Source organism: Crinia signifera, chromosome 2, assembly GCF_055691185.1.
Source record: "Crinia signifera chromosome 2, ASM5569118v1, whole genome shotgun sequence".
Taxonomy (NCBI): Eukaryota; Metazoa; Chordata; class Amphibia; order Anura; family Myobatrachidae; genus Crinia; species Crinia signifera.
The window spans coordinates 359470306-359497507 of NC_139218.1; the positions used below are offsets into that span (position 1 = coordinate 359470306).

General features: G+C 45.8%; 1 protein-coding gene across 2 annotated transcripts in view; it reads left to right on the forward strand.

Annotated features, from left to right (window-relative positions):
* The first annotated feature begins 1541 nt into the window (after positions 1–1541).
* The window catches only part of LNX2 (ligand of numb-protein X 2), a 132632-nt gene continuing 106971 nt past the window's right edge, over positions 1542–27202 (forward strand). Inside the window, exon 1 of one of the 2 annotated variants that reach the window (XM_083169865.1) lies at positions 1542–1736. The gene's annotated coding sequence lies outside the window, so the exon portion shown is untranslated. The remainder of the gene's footprint in view (positions 1737–27202) is intronic. The other variant, XM_083169864.1, reaches the window with a different exon arrangement.

The following is a 27202-nucleotide window of genomic DNA, read 5'->3' on the forward strand; positions in this document are numbered from 1 at the left end:
TCTCCTCTCCGAATTCAGGGATCTCCGTTAAGGGGGCGGGGCTAAAATGACGCGATTTTGTCATTTTAGCTCCGCCCCCTCCTCTGAGACCTGAGGATTGCGGCATTTTAATGCCGCGATCCGGGGGTCAGCGGGGTCCGGGAGGGTTGCCCACCCTTCCGGGGGGCGGGAGGGGGACCCGATTTTCGGGAGACTCCCAGAAATTCTGGGAGGGTCGGCAACCCTGGTTTATGCCACCTTCCCAATACTCCCCTGGGTTCTCCTAAATGCATCTTACGTTTCTGTCCTGACAGATACCAGAAGATTATTCATTGGGTATAAGTAAAAACCAGACATGGACAAGACCCCAGTTTGCCGGACCAGGATTAAACTCTGCATTCCGGAGCTTGTAGCGTCCGGGCCGAGGGGTGTCCTGTCCTGGAGAGTCCTGTCCGGGGGGCGTCACATGACAGCCGTCACCAGGGAGAGGAGAAGGGGGAGCATAAAGCCTCCCTGTATGGTCCGGGCATGTAGCAAAAACCGGAACGGTCTGGACCACACGGGTTATTGTATATATAATAAGGGCCCTCCTACCTTTTTGTCTGTTGTTATTATTATTATTACCCATATTTTGTTTTTATTACAGGTCTGTTACTGTTTTGTTCCCAACTGTAAAATGCAAAGGATACTCTTGCACTATATAATTAAATGTTACTAATAATATATATATATATAATTATTCCTGAGCCCCTCACAATTAACGCGAATGAAAACATACGCTTACTATATATATATATATATATATATATATATATATATATATATTAAGCGTATGTTTTCATTTATATATATACTACTATAGCCTATCTTTGTTTTAGACTATCCTAAGCATGTCCCACTGTACAGCACTCTGGAATATGTTGGCACTTTAAAATTAAGGAATGATAATGGCAATAAAAAAAATAAAACCCTGAATCTTTCATCTCCCTTCCCCCATCAGTAACGTAAAGGTCATGGCTGCCCACAAATCCACAGAGGAATCGATCTCTGTATATAGAGGTTAGTGCCAAACATCAAAGTATTTCTGCAGATGATCAAAGAAAACCCCATTCTTACATGATAAGAATGACTGGCTCATCTCCTTTAGCTCAGCACGTATATGTATCACTTATTTTTATTATTTTCTATTTTCAGAAGATGGAGATGGATACATCTGTTAAATATTGTGTTAGCAAATAATGAACATAATAAATGTTATTTATTTATGGCTCCAATATACAGTCATTAAATATGCAGAAGGGTGCTCTGTCACGTCCTATTAGAGGGAAGATGCATGCATGCACCACTGTGCACAACGTGACATCATACACCATCACACAATTAGGTACACTGACTGAACCCTGACCTGTCACTTATTATTGCCAGGCTACAGCAACTGCAATCTTATACTCCCGGTGTAAAGCTCATTGGTGCGCTGCAGCTGTCAATCAAATGCACGATGAGTTTTTTTTATACTAGCATGGGGCGGGTCTTTATGTTCCCTGGGCAACCATAGCCGGGGCTGAGCTGCAGCGGAGCATTGGCAGGAGTGTGTCAGCTCAGCAGCAGCAGCAATAGGAGAACACAGAGGAGGGAGGGGGGGCTCTGACCGTCACCTCTCCCACTCAGGCTGCATTTTGGGCGAGCAGAACTATACCGTATAGCATTGGTGTCCTCTGAATACACAGCACTAGCCTATGAGGATATCACAGACAGGGGTGAGTTAACTTTTGCATAGGGAGAGGGTGGTGGGGCTGAGGGGTCTCTAGCTGATTGATGCATGAGGTGTGTGTGCATGGAGGGGGAAAGGGGGGAGCGCGGGGGTGGGGGGGATGCTGTCTGATATTGGCCAAGACTGTCCATTTACTGTCACATAGACACTGCACTCCTTTGTTTTGGTCCCATGTATAAATTGCACAATGTGGAAGTATTATGAATTCATTGTCTTCTGTATTGACTTTTACTGGGCTTTAGTGAACTTTCATTGGAGATTAAAAGTGGACAAAATATATAGACCTGTGTTTAAATTGTATGGTGCAATGGGAAAGTTGAATATTGAATTTGAATTGTTCTGTAGAGATAAGTCTGGGTCTACCTCTGTGCATATGAAAGTGGCCGTTGTAACAGTGCCTGCAACAATGGCAAAAGGTGTGAGATTCCTGGAGATGTATTCTGGCCCAGTACTGGATTTGTGTCCTGGACCAGTACTGGATTTGTGTCCTGGACCAGTACTGGAGATGTGTGCTGGACCAGTACTGGCTATGTGTGCTGGCCCAGGACTGGCTATGTGTGCTGGCCCAGGACTGGCTATGTGTGCTGGCCCAGGACTGGCTATGTGTGCTGGCCCAGGACTGGCTATGTGTGCTGGCCCAGGACTGGCTATGTGTGCTGGACCAGTACTGGCTATGTGTGCAGGACCAGTACTGGCTATGTGTGCTGGACCAGATCTGTCTATGTGTGCTGGACCAGTACTGGCTATGTGTGCTGGCCCAGGACTGGCTATGTGTGCTGGACCATTACTGGCTATGTGTGCAGGACCAGTACTGGCTATGTGTGCTGGACCAGTACTGGCTATGTGTGCAGGATCAGTACTGGCTATGTGTGCAGGACCAGTACTGGCTATGTGTGCTGGCCCAGGACTGGCTATGTGTGCTGGCCCAGGACTGGCTATGTGTGCTGGACCAGTACTGGCTATGTGCTCAGGACCAGTACTGGCTATGTGTGCTGGCCCAGGACTGGCTATGTGTGCTAGCCCAGGACTGGCTATGTGTGCTGGACCAGTACTGGCTAGGTGTGCAGGACCAGTATGGGCTATGTGTGCTGGACCAGTACTGGATTTGTGTGCTGGACCAGTCCTGGAGATGTGTGCAGGACCAGTACGGTCTATGTGTGCTGGACCAGTACGGTCTATGTGTGCTGGACCAGTACTGGCTATGTGTGCTGGACCAGTACTGGCTATGTGTGCTGGACCAGTACTGGCTATGTGTGCTGGACCAGTACTGGATTTGTGTGCTGGCCAGTACTGGCTATGTGTGCTGGCCAGTACGGGCTATGTGTGCTGGACCAGTACTGGCTACGTGTGCAGGACCAGTTCTTGCTACGTGTGATGGCCAGTACTGGCTATGTGTGCTGGACCAGTACTGGCTATGTGTGCTGGCCAGTGCTGGCTATGTGTGCTGGCCAGTACTGGCTATGTGTGCTGGACCAGTACTGGCTATGTGTGCTGGACAGTACTGGCTATGTGTGCTGGACCAGTACTGTCTATGTGTGCAGGACCAGTACTGGCTATGTGTGCTGGACCAGTACTGTCTGTGTGCAGGACCAGTACTGGCTATGTGTGCAGGACCAGTACTGGCTTTGTGTGCAGGACCAGTTCTTGCTATGTGTGCTGGCCCAGTACTGGCTATGTGTGCTGGCCCAGTACTGGCTATGTGTGCTGGACCAGTACAGGAGATGTGTGCAGTACTTGTACTGTATGTAAGTGATTTCCCATAGCTGACATGCCCTGGGCACATATTGTTTATATCATGATAGGAGCCCTTCATAATGAGCAGAGCTGACTGTGCCTCTTGCCATCATACTGGAATCAGTCATGCCTAATTGAATTCTATTGTTGTGGTCTCCTAGCAGTGTAGCCAGCATCCTCCTTTGATGCAATAGGTACCTGCTATGCATTGCTTGCACCGATCAGCAGCCATCCAGTGTTTTGTAAGCACCACTGGTTAATTGCCTATGCTCTGTAAGTGACATGATTAACAAGTGTTAATTATGCATCCTATGTGCTGATAAAATAATGCTGGTTGCAGATCTATGGCTGGATCTCCGCAAACCCTTCCACTGTCATGGGGTCTGACCTGAAGTATGCTGCCCACCGACAGCACAAAAGGATGAGGTTAATTCTGTGCTCCATGTGGGAAAAACATGGAAAGGATCCACTTTCTCCTCCTGGTAGATTTGTGTAAGATGAGAGGTGGCAGCTGCTGATCTTGTGGTGACTGCAAGTTACTTCCAGCATTGATTACAGAGGTGTAGACCCTGCTGCAGTTCAGGGAGGAAGGCTGCTGCCAAAGCATATCACAGCTATGGAAACATTTATCTTGGCCGACTCTAAGGCCAGAGCAAAACTTTGTATGCTGCACTGAGATACTCATATCACTGCTAATATTTAGTGGATTATATGTGTGTGATCCACAGAGAACCATCGGATTCCTGTAAATGCATTGTTCTAGGCATCCTGGCTACAGATTTGTGAAATTAATATTATTTTGTGTCCAATGTTGAGGTTTATCCTGTGTGTTTCACAATATTTATCTCCCAGATCTCCGCATAATGCACCATGAAAGAGAGAGATTACATATACAGATGACATAGGTCTTGCAGCGCTGCTTGGCATGTGTATTAGGGCATAAGCCAGGGATTTACACCAGTTCTGATAGTTATAAGCCAGCAGCTGTGTCTTTAAGGTCCATGTTTGAAGTCAGTACGGAGCTTTCTTCTGTCACCAAGCTGATAGTCACTATTTATTTCACTACATGGAAGAAAATTAGGTACTTGTTTCCTAGCACGGCCACAATCGCGGGCATCGTATACCTTAAAGTTAAGGTACACGATGTTCGCGATGGACCCGATTTCCTTTGAAATCAGGTCCATTTTGCCGGCAAAGGAAAAATCGGGGGCATCGCGTCGGTCGCGTGCATTAACATGGCCCCCGACGCGACCGATGCGATGCCCGCGATTTTGCCATAGGCTTCAATGTTAAAATATTTTTAACATTGAAATCGGGAGCATCGCGTCGGTCTTGGGCCATTATAATGGCAAAAGATGAGATGGACTTGATTAAGTCCATTTTACATAGGAAACAATGTGAAATGGGCCAATATGACCCATTTCACATTGTATATGGCCCCGTCATGGGTTACGCAACCCCATTGTGAGCGCTACCCCACGATTGACGCCAACCCGAAGCGCAGCGAGCCCGCGAGGGGTGGCGGTGCGCGTCCTCCGACCTTTTCATACCCCTACTATCTACGTCGGCGTGGAGTTGAGAATATAAAGTGTGGCGAGCGTAGCGAGCCACCGAGCCCAAAGCGTGGCGAGCGCAGTGTGCCTCGCGAGGGGACGCGTATACCTGTGAAGTTATACGCGTCCCCTCGCGGGGCTCGCTGCGCTCGCCACACTTCGGACTCGGTGGCTCGCTGCGCTCGCCACACTTTATATTCTCAACTCCATGCCGACGTGGATAGTAGGGTATGAAAAGGTCAGAGGACGCGTACCGCCGTCCCTCGTGGGCTCGCTGCGCTCGCCACGCTTCGGGTTGGCGTCAATCGTGGGGTGGCGTTGAGGGGGTAAAATTGGGGGTCTGGGGAATACTTTACATTGAATCCAGGGACCCTATTCACATTTGATTCAATGTAAAAATCGACGCGATTTTTCCGACACGATCACCCCGATGCAAATCGGTGTGGCCGTGCTAGGAAACAAGTACCGAAAATTATATATTAAAATTGAGATTTATCATTAAAGTTACATCCAGTTTTCCCTAATATACATGAGGTAATGTTTCCCCACTTTTCTGATTAAAGTATCTCACCTTGGGCCTTATTTTGGTTCACTCTTTCTGACAAAATCCTTCTTAGATGGACAAAACCATGTGCACTGCAGGGGGGCAGATGTAAAATGTGCAGAGAGAATTAGATTTGGGTGAGTTATTTTGTTTCTGTGCAGGGTAAATACTGACTGCTTTATTTTTACACTGCAATATAGATCTCACTTTGAAGTAAAACCCCACCCAAATCTAATTATCTCTGCACAAGTAACATCTGCCCCACCTGCAGTGCACATGGTTTTGTCCATCTAAGAAGGATTTTGTCAGAAAGAGTGAACCAAAATAAGGCCCCTTGTGATAGAGTCACCCCGCTACCCCCTCATTTCCTTCTTTTGTGTGAGAGTATCTCTCAGACTGGGAGTGTGGCGCCTGGTTATGACATCATAGTCCAGTCCAACATTCCCAGCTCATTACCAACATGGAGGAGCAGCAGGCGATAGACATACAGATAAGAAATATTAATAGGAGCGACTCAGTGTGCGGACAGCACATGATGTCACTTTTACATCATTTAAGTGCCCCATAAACCATTGGTGTTCTAGATAACCACTTAGGTTCAGCAAAAGATAGTGGCCGCCCAATAATTCAGCACAGCCAAATGGGTCAGAGAGCAGTTGGACAATACAACAAAAGGGCAATATTTTACAGATACAGTTGTTCAGTGGATATAGGTGCCCTTACAATTTTGGTTTGAGTAATTGTACACTCAGTCATTGGTGAGTATTCAATGCCGGTGCGAGCGGCCGGCGAGGGGGTTAAACTGCGAGGATCACAGAAAACCAGTGATCCTCGCAGTTTAACCCCCGCGCCGGCCGCTCGCACTATGCAACGTTCCGGGGGAATCCTCGCCATCACAGAACTGCGAGGATTCCCCTAAACTGCGAGAGCCGCGGCTAGTGCAGCAAACTCGCTGTAATTTGCCTCGGCTCTCGCAGCTTTTGGAGGCACATTCGCAAATTCCCCCTCGCTCAAAAAACGGAGCGAATTTGCGAATGAGGGGGGTCAGTTGAATACTGACAGGGTGAGCGGTGACTGCGAGCAAAAAGTCCTGCTCGCAGTCACCGCTCGCCCACGGCATTGAATATATGCCATTGTGTGATGATTGCTATGGATCCCATACATACAGACAGTACTAAAGTTTATCAGTTTGGCGTCTGTGTTTTTCCTATGGCTCAGTAGGTTGCACAGAATAGGCGGATGACATCACAGAACTGCGTTAGAGCTGCACTGTTGCACTTTGGTATATATCTAGATATTGGTTAAGAAAATTCAAAGTGGATTCTGCTGTGTAATTAATCAGTTGTTTTCATTTGATAAACACACAAAAAGTGTAAGCTAGTCTCCTCTAAGTTGCAATATGACATTTTCCTTTTGCACTGATGTGGTGCTATATGACGCATATCGCCATATGTATTTACAACAATGACAAAAAATCAGCTACAAAGATGTATGTTTGCAATAAATGAGTTGCAATTTCAGAACTGAAGGAGAATGCGTTGGTCACTTTAACTAATACAGTTTCATGTTTTTTTTGTCTAGTTTAACAGAGAAGGCAGTTCATAAGCTAGGCCTAGACTGTGTAGGTCAGTGGTCAGGGAACAGGGGTAAATTACCCCAAATGGGGTAAAAATGAATATAATGGACGGTCGGGCTGCTGAGACACAGCCGGGCATGCATATGAATCTATATGCATGCCTGGCTGTGTCTCAGAAGCATGACCATCCATTACCCCCAGGCATTTCATAGCACATAGAATATATCTATGTGTGTGTTACAGTACTGTAGTGTACCAGGATCTGATGTGCGTCAGGCCCCTTGTGTATAACACACTTCCCTCCGTGATGCCCTGGGCCCCGCCTCCAAGTCCACCCACTACTTAAGTAGATTCGACTAATTGCTGCGCCATCTCGGCAGCATGCAGTCTGTACTGCCGCTGTGGCACCAAGTTTCTTTTCCTGGTAAAAGATATACCCATCTCTAGTCTAGGGGAAAAAATTTGCACGTTGTCACTATATTATCTTGTAATACTGACCCCATCATGCCCCAAATTGCTTCACCATGCCCCGCCCACTGAGGGGGGGGGGGTTTCCACATAATGATGTGACTTGCGCCACTCGGACAAAAGTGCACCAACATGGAATACTAGCAAGTAAGAGTCCGGTATGTGTCTTAATAAATCCAGTACTTTCCCAGGAGACTGTTATTCTTTCCTGTATAGGAGCTAGTTACTGTGATTATTCCATCATGTTCTATATCAGATTATCCTGATTTTCTATTACAGCCATAATTTAGCATATCCACATCCCCTGGTTTGAATGATCACCTATCAGCACTAATTCATATTTATACACAATGGCAGATTTCACACAATGTAGCAATTATCAACAGGCTGTGCGTGTGCTGCGCTCACACTATGCATGTGCCACAGTGCCGATGTGATCCCGCACGCAATGAACATTTCATGGAAAAGTGATTGACAGGAAGTGACCATTTGGAGGTTTTAACCGAGAGTCAATGGGGAGTGACGACAAAAAAGGCAAGCATGGCTTTATCATTTTCAGGGCGTGTATATGCAGTCAGGCGCAATCATAGAAAACATGGCGTTAGCATCGCTACAGCTTCGTCCAGTCAGCTTAGCCATAGGGATGTCCTAGCAATCGATGTTCTTTACTGCATATAGGTCCGCAATTGCAAGTAATACCCCTTTCGCACCAGAAAATGCAGGGACTTACCCGGGAATACAGCCCTAGGGCTCAAGCAGGGACATTCCCGGGTTGGCCCCTTTCACACCGACCTAGTCCCTGCATTTTCAGGTGTGAGCGGGGCAGTGGCGTCCAGGCAGCAGGTGGTGGGCAGCATGGACCAGACTGCGGGGATCCAGCAGAGGAGGCAGGGCGCTTGTAGTGCTGTTTGCTAGGCAGCGGGGCGGGAAGCGCTGCTGAATTTGAGAACATTTTGAAAAGACTGGTCGGATGCCGCTGCCCGGGTATGTTCCTTTCACACCAGCCAGAAACCCGGGCTGGTCGCGGAAGCAACCCTGCTAGCTAGCAGGGTTGAATTCCTGGCAAATTTTCCCTGGGAAACCTGGGTATTTTGGCTGGTGTGAAAGGGGTATTAATTAGCTCCCACGAAATTACCCCTAGAATGATTGTGTGTGCTTGTACAGTACATGTGGTAGGGGATATAGATTGTAAGCTCCACTGGGACTGATATATTCTCTGCGAAGCGCTGCGGAATATGTGTGCGCTATAGAAATAACTGGTAATAAATAATAAATAAATATTCACTCTATGCGCTTGGTTTGCCATACTGTACTCCACTGTTCATATATTTATTATGCTGTTTCCCTATTCTGGCTGACATTGCTGTTTTGTTATCACGCTCCCTGCGAGAATGTTGCCTAAATGCATTTAGCAAATGCTTATTGTATACCTTTTATACTACACAGCACCTGAAAATACTCTCTTGTGACCCATTTATGAGCCCAGCTTCATAGAGCTTCTCTTGGTGTATTTCAAGTTCCTTTCATAGATTGAATAGACCTGCATCTGACCAATTGCCGACTTTTAGCCCTCTGTATCATAACAAAAGAAAGGTAGTATAGCTGTGGCCTCAATTCTTTGGCGCTTTGTGCTAAAGTACCCTCTTGGGAGAATCATGAATTCCTTCCCTAGCAACAAAGGCTCCATCCACTAGCACCAGGACCACCGCAATCTGGGGCATCTCTTTAATTCACACACCTTCTCAGCGCTGATGGAAAGTGGGTGCTTTGTCAGAGTGAGAGAACAGCTGCACAGATCCTTTAACTGGAGCATTATAATTTGTTTTTTTTTCTTTTTCTTTACACATTTCTTGTACAACACCCAAATATATTCTGTGTTGGAGGAGCTGCAATAAGTCACATCAATGAGAATTTTCCTTTCTGGAATTCTGTACAGAGCAGCTTGCGAAACAGACTGAGACGATCATAAGGGCATCTTAGCATGGTGAGGGTCACTTATGTATCGGAGGCGTAGTGCAAGTGCCGCCGCCTGAACAAAAGTCTGTTCGTGCATCTGTTTCTGTGGGAGCGCACGTGGATTTTACGCAGCAGACGTGGTACATAGAAGGCTTATATATGATGGTGGAGATGCCTAACAATGCTCAAGAGCAACAAAACAATAGATTTTTAAGATAGGAGATTCTTATTTTAGCTGGCGGAGGAGGCAATTGTCCGTGTTCCAGGTATCTCTGAATTTGGGTTGTATCTCAGTACTATTTATTTATTTCTTTATTAGCAGTTATATATATAACACATATTATTTACAGAGAATATTTGAACATTCACATCAGTCCCTGCCCCAGTGGAGCTTACAATCTATATTCCCTACCACATGTACATGCGCACACCTTCATTCTAGGGTTCATTTTTTTGGAAGCCAATTAACCTAACAGTATATTTTTTGGATTAAGGGAGGAAACCGGAGTATCCGGAGGAAACCTACGCAAGTACAGGGAGAATATACAAACTCCGTACAGTTAGGGCCATGGTGGGAATGTGAGGCAGTAATGCTAACCATTGCACCGTCCATGCTGTCCAGTACTAGTAGAACTCTGCAAACAGTTTAAATAGTTTATGTGTTGGTCATATGATATGCATACTTGCCTTTAATGATTTTTACTTTGACATGAAGGCATAGGTGGAACTACCATTGGTGCAGAAGGAGCATTGCACCGGAGCCCTCTCCCTGATGTTCCTGAAGAGTATGATAAAGGTGCATTCATGGCCACCAGTACTAATCCTGACTCCGGTGTTGGGAGGACCCAGCCAAATATGGTAGTGTGACCAATCCTGTTGCGAGAACTGTGCTGTTAAAGTGTGTGTGTGTCGGGGGGGGGGGGGCATTAATAGTGGATGTGGCTGCTCATCTCTTGGCAGGCCCTAACAGGTTTGTAAACCTCCATTGGTTACGATAGATACAGTAGATGTGGACTATTAGATAGTGTCTAGAGAGACAGTCAATAAGTTGACCACAAAAGGTCGACATGTAATAGGTCAACAGGGTCAAAAGATCAACATGGTAAAGGTCGACAGGGTATAAATGTCGACAGGGTGAAAATGACAACATGAGGTTTTCATAATTTTTGTGTCAATGACGACAACTACTGAAATGTACCCTCACAAAGTCATAAAATCACCAGAAGATGTCACCATGCTTCAAAATTATCTTGCAATTCTAGATGAGTGGGCAAAAAAATGGAAGATGAGGTTCAATGTAGATAAATGTAAGGTTATGCACCTTGGGAGACACAACCAGTGTGCAAGTTACAACCTTAGCGGAGAGGAACTGGGTAATTCCATACTTGAAAAGGATCTAGGAGTCCAAATAGACAGCAATCTAGGATGTAGTGCCCATTGTAATGTAGCTACAAAAAAGGACAACAAAATTCTGGCATGTATTAAGAGGGGAATGGGAACTAGGGACTCAAGGGTAATTATGCCACTATATAAAGCATTGGTGAGACCTCACCTCGAGTATGGAGTACAGTTCTGGGCCCCACACTATAAAAAGGACATCATAGAATTAGAAAAAGTCCAAAGGTGAGCAACAAAGCTTATTAGGGGAATGGAGAATTTAAGCTACGGGGAGAGATTAAGCAATTTGGGACTATTTACATTAGAAAAGAGACGTTTAAGGGGGGACATGCTCAACATGTTCAAGTATATCAAGGGCCAATATAAGGAACTGTCACACACCCTATTTTCTACTAGAAAGGAATCTAGGACGCGAGGGCATGAGTATAGATTAGAAGAAAAAAGATTTCATTCAGCTAGTAGAAAGAATTTCTTTACGGTCAGAACAGTCAAACTCTGGAACTCTCTTCCCAGAGAGGTGGTAACGGCTGGCTCATTAAATGCGTTCAAGGCAAAGTTGGACAAACATTTACTGGAGAAAAACATCCATGGGTACAAATAAGAAATATAATTTGTCTGTAAAATACCAGAACCTACCTAATCAGCAATGGATATCTATACCAGGTTGAACTAGATGTATTTTTTCAGCCTTACCTACTATGTAACTATATAGCTTGCTGTGCCCTCCATGTTTTGGGCTCGGTGCCTCGCTACGCTTAGCACACACACATTTTCACCCTCTATGCTGGATGGTGAATTAAGAACAAGGTGGTTTAAAAAAAACAACACTTTTTCATGTTGTCGTTTTGACCCTGTCTACCGATTGCATGTCAACTTTTTGGGGTAGACCTATTGATCTATAGACAATGTAGCAAGATGTGCTGTGGAATGTCACCTTGCAATTGAGCAGTTACTGTACAGACACCCAGGACAGATGCAGCCCCAGGGAGTCTCATGGAAGTGTTGTTGGAGCTTGTTTGAGGATCGCAGATGTAGATGGAACTCCTGTTTCAGACGGATGTTGTGCACTAAGCATTGGGCCAGTACAGGTGGCACATGCTGGTACTATTCATGGCAGCTGCGACTGGAAAACGGTGGTGTAACCGTATGGGTGAAGCCACCCAGACACACTTTCATAGACATACATATGTTTGTATTAGCATTAGGTGGTAAGTTTGGCTACTGTACACTTCCGCACTTGTGGCCGCTTTGCATCTGACCTAGAACTTATAGAACTATATGCAAGTCTATATTAAAGTGCAGGTAGACTGGGCAGCTGCCCAAGGCTCCACTATTCCAGGGGCATTCAGACACAGGCAGGTGGTGGTCACACAACCAGAGCGGGGAGAGAACATTCATCTACCTGCCTCCCAGCCCACATCCAGACACTGTATGGCTGTCAGCATGCTGATTGGTTGATAACCAATCTGTGCCGACAAACATTCACTTTATGGAAGCATGTGGAGAGATGGTGATTGGTTCCGGTGTATGGGTGTGCAGGGTTCCCAGTGCATTTTTCTTGCCCATGTCCTACAATGCTGTGAAGATGACCCCTGCCTTTATGTGCATGGCTATGATCAGTGTAGACATGATTTTAGTTTACACTTGTTCGTCCCCATAAGCCACCTGCGCTTCCATTAATAGTTGAGTGACAGTTCATTTGACAATACTGTAATACAGAACTGGCAGAGCCCTGGGAAAAGTGACACCGTATAGCAGTCCTACACTAACCTATTTACTAGCTGGTAGCAAGCTTTTAAAACTATTCATATTTTAAATAGAAAAATATCCTGAATCTATCATTCATATCTCTACTATTATCTGTTACTATAATTGGAAAATCTGTAGGGATTGAGAGATGAAGAGACAGAGGTTTGCCACTTAGCATAGAGACTGCATTGTGACACGAAAATGTCACCTGTGTGTGTGCAAAAATAGAAACCTGCGATGTCATCTGAAAGTAGATTTCCGAGCTGTGCTTTATTGAAGGCTTTGTATTTCTGTGATGGGCAACCTGATACCCACAAGGATTGCATAGGCAGTGCCTAACCACTGCACACTATTCTTAAACCCCATATTTATGGCCCCATACTAAATAAATAATTTAGCACAAAAGAAACACCAATAATATATATATATATATATATATATATATATATATATATATATATTAGACTAACTACTCCTCACCTCTATGAGGGGAAGTACTGCCAGTGACCACTAGAGGTCACTCAATGAACCAAATTACTCATTTGACAAAGTGAAAGTCAAAAACTGTCACAGCTCAAAGTGAAGGTACATTGCAGAAGCTGTCATATTGAGGTTCTTTTAACTAGTCTTGTTAGTTACTAACAAGCCAACTCAGTGGGACTTAAGTGTGTTGGAAAGGTGAGGCTAGAAGAGACACGGTGCAATTCTAGAAGGGGGGGGGGTGCGGTATTAAACAACCCTTTGCGTTTGTTGTTTTTGATGTGTACATGGCATACAATGAGCCAGATGCACTAAGCTTCAAAAGTGATAAAATGGAGAGTGATAAACAGCCAGCCAATCAGCTCCTACCTGCTATGTCTCAGACTGGGTTTGAAAAATGTCAGGCAGGAGCTGATTGGCTGGCTGTTTATCACCCTCCATTTTATCACTGCATCTGGCCCAATGTCTGTTCTCAAATGGAATCCAAAATAGACACACGCTGGTGCATAGCAACACCAATCTTGCTTTATAACAAAAGAAGAAAGGGATCACATAAGTCTTGCCCGCAGAGGAATGAGGGCTACTATGTGGCGCAGATTGCCTGCCCTCCTTCCTATGATCTCAAACACACCAGCAGTATGCATGAAAGGGTACTATAATGTTTTTGAGGGACCCTTGATTTTGTGATATGCAGACTATTAGGATTGGGGTGTTGGATTTCTGCTTTTGGAGGACTGGCATACTGACACATGCACCACTTGGTTAGAGGACAAATAAAGAAATACATTTTTATGGTGTTTGGGGGGAAATAGTCACTGATGTGCACTTTTGTTTTACAGCAGTATAAAAATATAATTTTATTTACTGTGCAAAGGGACTGTATGGTTGTTTCTGTTCTGCAAAATGTTCTTCATTGGCTGGATCTCATCCGGTCCTTTAAAGCCTTCCAGGTACACTACTGGCCATGGGCGCATTGGGAACTAAAAGTGGCCTTGGAAACATTTCTAGAAATAGCCTCAAGTGGGCGGCACCAACAGCAAAATAGGTGGGATTAATACATCACTACACCTGTGTGGCAGTTGTTGGTGTCAATATGCCTGGCCACCACACTTTTAAGCTGCTGTGACAAACTAAAAACGTGTACGTTTCCAATAATACCCCACTGAGACTGACCACAGACCCCAAAACCTCCATCAAGCAGACAAACAATTCATTACCATAACCCCCTGAATGTCACAAATATCCTTCCCCTTCCTCCAGTGGAGCCCAGAAACACCCCAGAAATGGTTCCACACAAAGATAGCACCCACTTCTGTCCTTTAAACAGATGTCACAATGGATACAGATGGATGCCCACCTTAGATGAATATTTGCAGCGGGGGGGGGGGGGGGGGGGGCGACGACTGAAACTGGCAAAGGTTTGTGTATGTGGGAGACAGGAAGGGGGCAGGGCTAAGTCTTAAAAAATAAAGAGTCACTGGCCAACAGGTGGCTTCGCAGGTGCTTTGGCCTTCTGGGAATCTTCCCAGTGTATGGCCAATCCGCCTTCTACTAGCTGACTCCTGTTTATTGTTTTTGTGTGCTCACCCTAAAATATAGGGTAATATATTCCCCTCTTCAGCTAGACAAGAAGAGCATCAAAGTTCCATGTCCTGGATCACATCCATTTGTAAAATAATTCTTCCCATCAGTTCTAGAATAGGTCTGATTGTTTGCAGCGATCTCTTGGTTGGGAGTTCTCACCCAATCAGAGCTTCCAACCACACAGCATTAAATAAAAATAAAAAAATCTTCTGGTCTGTACGATTGATTTTACAGAAAAGCTGGGAGGAGGAAAGTTCGGGTGGAGGGCAGTGCTGAACCCCACAGTTTATTTTCTCTTTGTGTCTGGAGGGGGGTTTACTGGGCAGGCTGGCCAGACCTGGAGGTTCCTTTCTGCTCTCAAATTTAGGTTTTTAAGCTTTTTCGCTATAAATTTACTAAGATGGGAGTTCTATTGAAGATGGAATGTTCCCCATAGCAACCAATCAGACGGGCGTCCCCATCCAAACGCTGGGCGATCCCATGTAACTGGCAGCGTGACGTGGTGTGCCGGGGCCGGATGGCTGACGTCACATGACGTCAGTCACCCGCCCACCTTGTCTTCGCCCGTCAGTCTTCCCTGACTTATATTTGCGAGTCCGCGACCATCGAATGATTTCTCCGGCAGCGGACACGTGTGAGGGGATGTGTTTTCCTAACATATCCCCTTGCACGGTTGCGAGAGGATACGGCAGGGGAGGGGGGGGCACATTTATTGGAAAGGTCTTAAAAGTAAATAAATGAAAGTTGAGGCAGTACGCCAATGATTTTCATCAACTTGGCTGAGCTTTATTATGTTTACTTGGGTTTGTCAAAAATATTTCCTCTGTATGCGGAAAAGAAGCACACAAGTGACTCTTCAGAGAGCAGGATCAGGCCACAGGATGCACATGTCCAGGATGCTGCAGTCAGCACTCCAATGTCCAGACACGGGTCAGAGGTCACTGGGCCATGTAACACAGTTCCACTTGTCTCAGCCAATACTAGATTCTGCAGTAACGGTAAATTAAGGACACATTTATAAGTATCAGAGTTGCCCTGAAAGCTAACTTCTCTTTTACCATACCGCCCAACTGTCCCCGATTTTTGCGGGACCGCCCCTTTTTTGGAGACAGTCCCGCCCGGGGCCGGCAGTGTCCCGCGGTGGGGGGGGGCAGTTGGGAGTCCATCACTGTCAATCAATACACATGGAGTGATCTATGCAAAATTTAGCAATTTAGACAGAAAATCGCCCTGTGTCTATGTTCATAACGTCAACATTCTAGATGTCAACATGCTGTCTACATATCATGTGTGTGCATGCCTCGGTTGGCCTCTGGATCATGCACGGTGTGATGAGGCTGCTTTGCGTGCAACTTAATCATGCTCTATGTGTTGTGTGGCCTAGATCAGCGGTTCTCAAACTGTTGAGTTGTCTGTTACTTTAGACTCCTCCCATCATTTTGTGCCTCCACAATGCTGCCATGTATGTGCTGTCTGATGACCACACATGTGATGTGATGACCTTCTGCAGTAACTTGCTGGGGTCCCGTAATTATTTTTATTGTCTGATGGGGTCGCAGAGCAAAATAGTTTGAGGACCCCTGGTCTAGATAAACAATCCAGACTACAATCCTCAACATGTTATACTAACTAAATGAATTTATAATGTCTTTTATTTGCATTTAAATGATACTTTTCAATTCATTTGAATGTATAACGCCAAAGAATAACAACAGACTGGGATAACGGCATTTACGGCCTTATTCAGAGACAGATGTTACCAGGATTTTACAGCAGTTGAGCAATATTTTTTGTTGCTTAATCAAATGCATGAAAAATCAAACCGTGATACATATATGCAATTGTGTACAGCGGCGCTAATAATTGAGATGGGATTTGCAACCCTACGCGTTTCAGAGTGGAGACCTAAAGAGTTAAAAAGGGTCCGCTTCATGGCCGTCTTATGGATGTGTGAATTTTTTATTGTTTATTTTGCATATATTGGTGGGAACAGTGATGATGGCTGAATCATGATACATGGTAAAGCTTTTACTTGGGGCATTAAGATTAAAAACAGAATTTTTTTTTTCACAGCTTTTTTCTTTCACATTAGGACAAACTCTCTATCTCAGTAGACAGAGCAGAAGAGCAAATAGATTTAATTGATCACCTTAGTTTTCCGGAAGAGCAGCTTAGCAGGAGATGTGTCTGACGGTGATTTCTGTTAAATGTTTGACAAAGGATTAGACATGTAAACAAGAGCAGTCTGGGAATATATCCCACTGACAGTGCTCAGGGGAGAAGCTGATTGATTGAGAGAGGAGAGCTCATTTCAGAGAGAATATGTGTGTCAGAAATTGTGTTTTGTCTGAATATACTGCAGCAGAGAAGACACAGCGCTAGTCTTTTATAATCAATATAGAAAGGTGTGCTTGTTGATTGCACACAGCTGCGACAAACATGTTTTGCACCGAATCAATATCGCTGCATCTGTAGTCTTGAAGGTCACTAAAGCTGGGAACACACCGATTTTGGGTACATATCCGATGTTCATGAGCCATATGCACGATATCGATAACAATATCATTCTGCATATTGGTCAGTGTGTATACACTATATCGTTGACGATGCAGGCTCCTGGGGATCGTTAATGATAACCCCGTTCGTCGGAACATGCAGTCCAATCTGATGATATAGTCAGTGACTGCATGTTCGGCAGCGGCGGAGAGTTGAGATGCGTCCGTTTTCGACATTTTTCTGCCAACGCATATTTGGCTTTAAACAAGGTTGCGCCTGCATTGGGGGGAAAAGTCAGTAACTGCTGCAATGAATATGTATATGCAGATTTTTCAGCTAGCCGAAAAATCCAGACAACATTGCATATCCCCCTAAAGCCCCATTCATATTAAACAAGTCCCAGCCGCCGCCAATAGCGGGGTGCCGGCATCGGAAAATGATACACATTTGCCAATGCTGGGGGGAAAAGGGGGCAGCAACATGACTGTCGGTAACGTGTACTCCCTCGTCTGAACATGCTCAGACAGGAAGGGGGTCGTTAATGACAGGGAGTGTACACGATATCACTCAGAAAGCCCTTTATGAGCGATATTGTGAACAATAGCACCTAGTGCCTTGATGGCTAACCTTGACACTCCAGCTGTTGTACAATACACATCCCAGCATGCTCTGCTTCAGATTTTGGGTGGGATGTATTAATATACATCACCGCTCCTTGCCACCCAGCCGCAGCGATGCTGGCGCACATGTATTAACATATGCAGCTAGTACCGCAGTGCGGTGACGGAGGCCCCCTGCAAGACTTGTGATGTGGTGTACGGGGGGTTTCCGACACATCCCAGCTCAGCGCGGCTGTCCCCGGCGTCTCCTCCTCCCCCTGCAGCCAGAAGGACATCCGGCTGTGACATATAATAGGGGTGACTGAGGACGGGGAGGGGGGTAGGAGTCTGCGGTGGACGGTGGCGGTGGCAGCGGGCCCATAGGCGCTGGGGGGAACAGGAGAGGCTGGGGATGAGCCGGAATGTGATGGAGACCCCCCGCACATCACATCACAGGTATCGCAAGGGGCCCTCCGTCACCGCACTGCGACGCATGATGTGGCGGTCGGGTATTAGTACATATGAAAAGGCGGTAAAACGGGGGTTTTACTGCATTTTCCTCTTAGTACATACCCGCCCTTAGCATGGCCAAATAGCAATACTGTTGTGGCAGGGCACTGCTGAAAGGGCAGAATGCTTTTTGCTGTTTTTAAATCAGGCTGGATGCTGCTCCCTGCCAAAACAGCCTAGCATGAACACTATGTAACACTCTCCTCCTTACAACTCCCAACTTATTACCTTACATAGGAGCTGATACAGACCTGGGAGCAAAGGAAAAAAAAAAAAAGTACTTTTGCACCATTTATTTATTAACAGTTTCATATATAGCACAGCATATTCCATTGTGCTGTACAATTGGAGACAGTGATACAACAAACTGGGTATTTACAGATAGTCAAAAATATAAAGTTGTACAACATTTGCAGGCTGCATACAAAAGCAGCCATAATTTACCTTGCATACAAAAATAATAATAATGTATTTTGCAACATGGCTTGTTCCAGGCAGGGCTGACGAGAATATTGTCAGGGCTTTGTAAAGTTGGGGGTGTAGCCTAATCACAGAGTGACACAAAAAATCCTTAGGGGGGTAGATACAAGAGGAGGGCACATACCCACACACCCACTCTCAGTGGCAGCAGCCCTCCTGAACCCACCGCAGTTCAGCACACAGCAGTTTGTGCTGGGCTAGTGAGACGGGCTGTGGCTGGCTGACAGGTAAGAGAAAAGAGGGAGGGGAGAGCAAACCAGGGCCCATGCTGGGCCCCTCCAACATGCCTTCCCCTGTCCCACCTCTGCAGGATTAAAGACACACACACACTCTAACAATAACCAGACATGTAATTACAGACTTATGTGTTAACATCCATACCTCCCAACATTGCTCTTGAAGAAATGGGGTCCCTTGTGCCTGAAAAAGGTGGGCTCACAGCATCCCCCTTCCACATCAGTCACTATGACGTGTGCCCGGCCTGTGCAGAGATGGTGTAGCGTTGACAGTGCCCCTCCCCAGCTCCCACCCTGCTCCCCCATGGGGACACACTAGCCCGCAGATGGGACAGCAGGACAGTCCTAGAAAAACAGGACTTTCTCGCTTAAAGCTGGACAGTGAGGAGGGCTGCATATTATTTGGCTCTTCACCATCCGTGGTTAACAGGGCTGCCGCTAGGAATTTTGGGGCCCGGGACTGATTTTTAGTCCACGCCCCCTCCCTTACCGCCCGGCTCCCCCCTCACTTACTACCCGGCTCTGGGTCCCAACCCCCTTCCACTGTGCTGCCTCCTGCTCAGTGCGCTGTGGCTGAACGAAGCCCTGCTCCCAGAGTGCAGGCTTCTTTGCCATTTGACGCCGGCAGCCAATTAAAATGTGGCACGTCTGGTGAGCCAATCAGAGCTCACGTACTGTTAGCCAATCAGAGCGGCTGCCGGCAGTACTTGAGATCTGTTTGGCTGCTTCCCTCTCTCAGAGAGGCTGGGCCTGGGACAGCTGTAAACACAGCACCCCCCCTAATGGCGGCCCTGCTAGTTAATCCCATGATAGACAGAAGCCCTATTGCCGGCGACATGCCCAATTGTTCCATCCTGTATTGTATGTCTTGCTGCTGCAGAGCTATATTTACCCTCTGTTTCATGTCATTGGATTGTTTGTATCTTGCTCTAAGTGAATAGCACTGCATAATGCATTCCCAGTGTCAAAATAAAGCAATACATATAAAAAAAATAATCAATGTGATCATATAATAATTATTAGCCTTAAAAGATACAGTAAAGTTTGTTAATCTTGACCTTGATCTTAAAAATCAGGCCCTTATGTGAACCGTGTTAAGACATATTGCATCAGGCTCATTATATTTTGCCTACGTAAGCTGGGCTCCGTTATTGATGTTAGTGTTTATCCTGCATTCAGCAGTGAATCTGCCAGCGCTGGTGAGCCAGGATCTATGGATTATCTATTGCAAGTGTACCAGAGGGGGAAACCTGCCAAACAAGAATTGATTCCCTTTATCTAATGGAACCCAGGAAAGAGCATGGAGACATGAACCTTGTAGCATCCGCTTGCCGCGTGCATGCCATTACAGCCTAGAAATCTTGCAGATGATACACTTACCGTGTAGCGTACATATGTTTTGTGGCTTTAACTTCACCGTCCGATATCGGATCAATAATTAAACAGCCATCACTAATGACCCAGGAATGGAGCTTTGTAGAGCTAATATTTCCTCTGAGAATTGAAAAGAAACCTCGATGATTTTTCTTACCCTTTTTCTTCCATTAGTTGCTTTAACACCTGCCCCAAAATATTTTTGTTTTGGTAGAGTAAGCAAGTGTTACAATCATTGTGCTGTTTTAACCCTTTGCAGTCCAATTTTTTTTTTCAATTCAGTCTGGTTTAAATGTTTAAATTAATTGTATTTTTAAATTTTTTTATTCAAAAATGGTCTACATTGAATGTTGAACGATGTTAGTGTTTTTATTTTAAAGTGACTCACCATTGGATCTGTTACTAGCGCTAGGGCTGCTGAGCCTGACTAGTCGTTGGACCTGAAATGGTTAATAAACTATTCCATCTGTCTTTCTGTCTATCTATCTTTAAAATTGTCCCAATTAAGTAGTTTTATAATTATTGTTTTACACACACACACATACACACACACACATACACACACACACACACACACACACACACACATGATACATATGGCTGACCAGTTTTTGGGTTGCCAGCATTCAGAATGTCAACACGAGCATCCCGAAGGAGGGGACACCAATGGGCTCAGGTAAGTATACTTACCCTGGTACTTGTGGATTATCACGGCTCCCATCGCATGCCATCGCATGCCATATATAGTGGCATGTGATGGCATGCGATTGGATGCGATTTTTGCATTTTTTTACCATTTTTACTAAATCGCATGCGATCGCATCGCATGCGATTTTTAACAGAAAAGCATCTAAATGCATTGAAATTAGTATCAAACATGTTCAATGGCCCCCAAATGTCATTTTTGAGGCTGTACCACCCCCACTATCAACGCGAACCCGAAGCGTGGCGAGCGGCGGCGGTACGTGTCCTACGACCTTTTCATACCCCCACTATCCACGTCGGCGTGGAGTTGAGAATAGAAAGTGTGGCGAGCGCAGCGAGCCACCGGGCCCGAAGCGTGGCGAGCGCAGCGAGCCCCGCGAGGGGACGCAGACACCTGTGAAGCCCGCGAGGGGACGCGGATACCTGTGAAGGTATCCGTGTCCCCTCGCGGGGCTCGCTGCGCTCGCCACGCTTCGGGCTCGGTGGCTCGCTGCGTTCGCCACACTTTCTATTCTCAACTCCATGCCGACGTGGATAGTGCGGGTATGAAAAGGTCATAGGACGCGTACCGCCGCCCCTCGCGGGCTCGCTGCGCTCGCCACGCTTCAGGTTTGCATTGATAGTGGGGGTGGTACAGCCTCAAAAATTACATTTGGGGGCCATTGAACATGTTTGATACTAATTTCAATGCATTTGGATGCTTTTCTGTTAAAAACCGCATGCGATCACGTGCGATCGAATCGCATGCGATGCGATGCGATTTTTTGCTATGCACATCGTGGGAGCCGTGATTATCCACAAGTACCCTTACCCTCCCCCTGTCCCTCTATCCCCACAGCCTGATCCCAACCCTCTCAGCATGCGCGCGTTGGATCGGACGTAACATGCTATCTGGGATGATTTCACCCGATATCTCAGAATAGGGCAGGGGGGTTCCCAAACTTTTTTTGAATCACGGCACCCTAGAGCAGGGGTGGGGAACCTCAGGCCCAGGGGCCGTATGCGGCCCCCGTAGCCTGTCTGAGTGGCCCTCCTACCCGCCCGGCGGCTTTGCCGGGAGTCAAGTACAGGGGAATTCTCGCTAGTGGTCGGTAGTTCTCGCAAGATTCCTTTTAATCAACAGCAGCTGGAGACTGTCAGTCCTATTCAGCGGCAGCCGCCGGAGCGTGGGACGGCTGCAGCAGGACAAATTGTAAGATAAATGTTTACATATGGCCCTCGAAGGATTTTCCCCCCATACAAATAGCCCTTGGCACACAAAAGGTTCCCCACCCCTGCCCTAAAGTATCAGAACTTTTTCAAAGCACCCCTAGGCCAAAAAAAAAAAAAAAAGCAGAATAAATATACCAAAAAGTAGATTAGGTTTAGATGCGGTTCTTAGGGTCAGTTATGTGGTATAGGGCAGGATTTGCTTCTGGTTGTACACATTTTATGATTGGCAGCCACCAGCACTGGTTTTGTCCATAAATAATAAACCATAAATAATTTGATTTGTGTCCTGAACCAAATCACCAACCTAGGGCCCCCCTGCAAGTGTCTGGAGGCACCCCAAGGAGCCACGACACACAGGCCCTTATTCTGATTGCTTCGCTCTGACCTGAATTCGGCCAGAGTTCCGAGGTTGTGTGTATACGCATGCTCAGAACCATTTTTGCGCATGTCTACGCAGGGAGCGAGCGGACTCAGCGAGAATTTCGGTTGCAGAGTGTTCGCTTCTGGCCTTCCGAGCAGGGGGTGGATAGGGGTGTTGCGGGCTGATCAGGGTCATTACCATATGCGCACGCCCTGCGTTTCATGGGCGTTCCCATGAATACGCAGGTTGTGCATATGGAATTGCAGTCGTGACTTGCATGTGGGGGGCCCGTCCATATCCCTGCTTTTCTTCGCACATATGTACGAATGGTCTAGACCACTTGTGCATGGCCGAGAGCTTTCCACATCATTCGATGGTCGCTAACCATCGAATGATGGGGGTGGTTCCCACAGGCATAGCAAATAGCTGTTCACATAAAACACCCATTCGCATGCCGACCATTCAAACTCGGTGTGCGAATGGGCAGCACCGGCGATCCATTAGTTAGGCGGGGTTTGGTACATTTGCTTCGGCCCGTACGCGCGTCCAAGCAAAATGATCAGAATAAGGGCCACAGTTTGGGATCCACAGGAATAGGGTGAAATCGGGCCATAATCGCATAGTGTATGGGGGCCTTAGACATATTTTCCTCAAACATTATAGCAGAGTCTCATGAAACCTTGCACTGTGAGAGCCGGGGCTGTGTGATGCGACTACAGCAATGATGTATGAGGACACAAATGAACACCTGGAAATGTGGAACAAATGTAACAGGTTAAAAGAGAACCGCATCATATTTCCAGAACACCTGTCTACTAATGAAATAGTCAATTTGTTTTACCTGAATACTTGGTGAATCAGACAGAACACACCTCTAATATTGTTGACTGAAACGAGAATATTAAATGATACAGATTAACTAAATGCTCTCACAGTCGGCAAACAATGAAATGAAGGTTTATATTTACTCACACTAGTATAATATGCACAGTATAGTAACCATAGCAACCAGCCAGACATTCGCTTCCCTCAGACTGCTTTGCATGACAAATCAAAGCCAGCTTGCCATGCTGTTTGTAAAGAGTTACTGTGCCGTGTAAGTTTGCAGGTAAATAACACCTATTCTAAAACAGATGTAAATAGACGACACTTGACATTTCCAGGGAGGCAATTACAGGGCTTCCAACCAATAATTTTAATATCAGTATTTATTTCCTCTATTAAAATCTTGTAATAATAATTATTATAATATGCTGCAAATGCAAGCTTAATAAAGTCTGAGGTTTTGTCATAGTTATTGATTGTTAAAGAACCCAACATTTGAATTCTTATGTATTTATTATCATTGGTAATGTGAAGATTCTCTTCATCCAATTACAGCTTGCTTCACTTCCTACTGGGCTCCCTGTATGGGAGACCCGCAGGGGAGGAACCACAAAGGTGAGTGTGAGGGAAAGCCTGGTAATGCAGGTCACATGTCATTACATTCCCCACCCACTGCTCCGCAGTGATGTGATTTGCCCCTGTATGTAAATCAATACACAGAGCAAGGCTGGAAATCTGTCAGTCACTGGGTGAGATGCAACAAACAAAAAATGCCGGAAGAACCCTGTTTTCAGGGTTTTTACCGCATTATCATATGCAACAAAGCCCCACCGCCGGGCCTCCGCTGCAGGGGGTTACGCCAGCTCTAGCTGGCGTAACCCCATAGAAGCCTGTGGGCTTTCCTTTGCGTCCCCTGCTGCCCCACGCCCCCTGCCAATCCTCGCTGCCCCCCCTCACCTGTGTCCGGGCAGCCTTCTGCTGTGCTGCCTGGACCAGTGACCTGCTCCTCCCTGCACCGCTTCCGGGTGCAAGGAGGAGGAAGCAGAGCCCTGGCAGCTGGGTAAGGGTCCAGGGAGGGAGGGGGGAACCCACTGCACATTGCCGGCCACAACGCAAAGGACAGCTCTTAACACAAGAGCTGTCCTTTGCGTCAATAATCGCATATGTTAGTGCATGTGTGAATATTAACAATGCGAATGCCGGCGATGTGCGGCCGAAGTTATTAGAGAATCCCGCCCAGGGAAGCAACACCCTCCTGGCATGTCACCCTGCTGCATGATGGACATGGCTATGTGGAAACATTCCTGGTATGTCATCGCTATTTTTTAGCTTGATAATATACAGCCTGTGACTTATATTCAGTTTGAGTATTGGTTTTATTTGCTCTTTTAGATAAGTATTACTCAGAGCAACAGCCAGATTTAATAGCATTGAATATAAAGGATACAAAGCATAAATACAATTTCTGCTGGCACATGGAATGAAATAAATGGCTTGGCGGACGCCTGCTGTGAGATTGGTGTAACAGAAATACTTATGACATCTATCCACACAAAATAAAGCTGTTTCCATTCTCCGAACAAGCTTTAATGTGCGCTCTCCCTACAAGCTACTGTATGGTAAATAATGTCATAAATACAGTCGCTCTTTGTTGTTCTTTCCAGGGATCCCGCTGCGATCCGGTTTGTATTTCCCTCTGACATACATCAGAGTTTTGTTGCGACTGACCCCATTTCTGTTCCCTTTGTTGGAAATCCTTGTGTAAGGACCACTATTGTGATGGATAATCCAGTGTATTGATAGGCATGTTATTAATTTCCTGTGGTACAGGATGTTTAGTTTTGTTAACAGGAAGTTTAGTTTTTTATTATTTGTTGCATCATTTGTATTGCCGCACATGGGAGGGTTATGTCATCTGGTCCGGTGATTTGGAATGATAGACACATCGACTAGGCAATAGGAGGAGAGTTAGGCATACTGGAACGCTGCACAATCAGAGGTTTGACCCGAAAATGATGGGTCACATGGGTCATATGGACTCGTAAGCCATGCTTTAACCGCTGTGGGCAGACAGGAGCAAGGAAGTCACCTCTGGGCCACTAGGGGTGATATGCCGACATTCTAACATGTCGACATTGTATCCATGTCTTCATGATGAATGTCAAAATTGTCAATGTCAACATTTTGCGCATAATAGTATGTGTCACGAACTGTAGTACCAATCTACCAACTCGGAATTGCCTTGACCTGAGGCAGGGGTACGGAGTCTCACCGTGCCGGTGGTTTTCTGCCAGTGACCCCTCCAATTGGGATTTGGGCTTCTGCAGGTGTTCGAAACCTTGCTACAGCCCCAAACAAATCAGTCTGGTACGGATGTTCCAAAGAGCAAACCACTAGCTTAACTCATTCTGCAGTTATATTGGTAAACCATTCATAATCCATGTTCAGTAACAATTCGGATGATATATTTGTAGTGCGTCGTCCCTGCCCGCATTAGGTAATACTTTGATAGTGGCATCATTAAAATTAGCGGGGGATTACCAGATAATATGGAATTGAAGAAACACACTAGAGTTTTAACTATGATGACCTAAGAAGACCTTAGATTTCACCCAGAAAGGGGGATTTACAAGATTGAAGGTTTTTTCCATATGTCGTGACTTCAAGCTCGGTGATAGGAGTTAGCATGGTGGCCTGGTCAGTTGGCGGTTGCAGAAAGGAAATATTTTACCACATATAAAGTTAGGAATTAAGTTTCTTTGGTCTTGAGATTAAAAATGGGAGTAAAAGTCATAAATAATATCAAATATGGCCAGATCATTATGTTACAAGGAACTATCAGTCAGAGATAGGCTAGCAGAGCTAGTAATGTCCCCTCGTAATAAATTAGAGGGGAGTTTTCCATTTTTATCTCTGTGGGCGTGAAACACATATCCATTACTGTTATCCTTGCGGTCACCGACTCGCTGCACCAACACATCAAACTTTTGCTGCATTCCTCAAATTGTGCCTTCATTTAAAATGAAAGGGAGCAGCCTAGGTCAGAGTCAACAGGCGCAGACAGAAGCACCTACAGCTGGTGTTCATTCTAGTGAGAGGAATGAGATTATGCCCTTTTGCCAGTAAAAAGTAGGGACTGTAAGAGTTGGACAAAGTGTATGAGTTTCAGGAGGATTGTAACATGTCTTTAAATGTTGGCTGTAAAATTTGGGAAGCAAAGATTTATCCAGATCAATGAGTGATCTGTAAAGCAAAGAGATTCAGTAGCAGAGGAACTGGAAGGGGCTCTTTTTTGTAATCGTGGATTTGTGAAAATATGCTGCTGCAACAGCCACCAGAACTTGTACTGAGACTGATCCACAGCTGCGTGCACCTACGCAGGATCCGCTGCAGCTCATGCAGACATCGACACAGTCTGAGTGCGTATATGGCCGCTCAGCATGGGCGCCACAACCAAGATGCTGGAGACATGGTTATCTGTGCACAGAATCGCAGATGCTTCCTGAGACATTCCCTTGAGAACACTTTGAACGCTTTTTTGCCATCCCTCCCCGTTAATCAGAATGCAAATTGCAACTGGGACGCATGTGCAGATCACCAATAATCGCTGAA